The 1,581-nt window shown below is 46.2% G+C and overlaps 1 protein-coding gene across 1 annotated transcript in view; it reads left to right on the plus strand.

Moving 5' to 3' along the window:
* The window catches only part of LOC101654788 (complement receptor type 1-like), a 161,576-nt gene that overhangs the window by 157,334 nt on the left and 2,661 nt on the right, over positions 1-1,581 (plus strand). The window lies entirely within an intron of this gene.

Here is a 1,581-nt window from a genome sequence, read left to right on the forward strand (position 1 = left end):
GCTCTAATTTGTTTTCAATCATTTGGCCTTGTGAAATATGGCCTTGTGAAATATGGCCTTGTGTCATGTTTTGCCTGTTTATCTCTATTGCCGTGACTCACTTTCTCCGTCACTCACTATTCAAACATTTGTCACTATGAGCCATGAGGCGTTCTGGTAGTGGTGTCGTGGTTATTCATTGGGCTGGTCACTACCAGGTCAGCGGTTTGAAATCAACCACTCTGCAAAGAGTGTCAGTCTAGAAACCCACAGGGGCAGTTCTACCCTGTCCTATAGCGCTGCTATGAGTCAGCGTCGCTCCACAGCAGGGAGTTTGGTGTTGGGTTTGCACGCCATGGATTTTTTTTCCTTTGCTTTTTCACAGTAAATTATAAACTTCTCGTGAACAGAGAATGCAAAACCTAGAGTTCATCAAGAGAAGTGCCCTGTAAAAACTTGAGGGAATGAATTTATCAACATTCCATCTTATTCCTCAACCTGTTTAGAAGCACTCTCATTTTCAAGGTGTGCATCAAGTTGCGACCACTGACGAACAGAAAGGATACTGTCCTTGTTTGTTGTCAAGTTGATTCCAAATCACGGCACTACTGGACACAGTGGACCAGCCCCACAGGTGTTCCAAGACCGTCATCTTTGCAGGAGCCAGGTGCCACATCCCCTCCCCCGCACCGCCTCACCTGCTGAGAAGCTGGATGGTGGGTTAAAACTGGAAAAGTATGAGTAGAAAGCATCATGGTCAATTCTAACTCATGGCCACCCTATAGGACAGGGTAGAACTGTCCCTGTGGGTTTCCAAGACTGTCACCCAATGTGTAGGCACGACCTCACCAGGGCTCCTCATAAAAATGTAGGAAGTCCTTAATAACGGTATAGCAAGGTTTCCACTTCATGATTGGAATTTGACTACAGTATTCCGCAGGAACAAGGAACTATTCAGTAGCTCTACCAAAGAGAGAGCTGGAGTCTATACTAATCTTAAACCCTGCGCGCTCAGGCTGGCTGCTGCGGCACGCGAGTGGTGCAGGCGAAGCAGCAGACTGAAAAGACACGGCACGTTCACAGACAGGAGAGTGTTTATAGATGATGCAGACAACAAATAGCACTGGGAAACCTTGTGAAAGAGAGCAATGAGGAAGAATGCAGGTGGAAGTCAAAGGTGGTGGTCAGGTGAGCTGGTGTGGCTCGTGAAAGGGTCCGTCTGTCCGTTGGTGGAAGGATAGCAACCTGGACTAGGAGAAGTTCCTGGACGCCCTAAGCAGCCTTTGAATACCTTACACTACCTTCATTCAGTTCAGTCTTGACTGTGATTAGGGGAAGAAGCCATCCTTTCTCAAGCTGACCTACCCAGGACAGCGAATTCCTGCTACATCATTCAAAAAGACTCCAGGAAATGTTTAGCATGCCAGAACTGGTGTGCTTTCTGGAGTGAGACTCTTTTTCTTTTTTTTTTTCAGGCGCTATTAACTTTATTTGGCCAAACTCTTAGCTTGACTCTATTCCCTGATGATCTGTACAGGCATTGTCCCAAATGTTTACTCTGCTCTGTAGCCTACTCATTTTGTAATTCACCTTTTTCTAATC

The sequence above is a fragment of the Echinops telfairi genome, unplaced genomic scaffold (assembly GCF_000313985.2).
Source record: "Echinops telfairi isolate 266 unplaced genomic scaffold, ASM31398v2 ScPeMD7_7424;HRSCAF=8462, whole genome shotgun sequence".
NCBI lineage: Eukaryota > Metazoa > Chordata > Mammalia > Afrosoricida > Tenrecidae > Echinops > Echinops telfairi.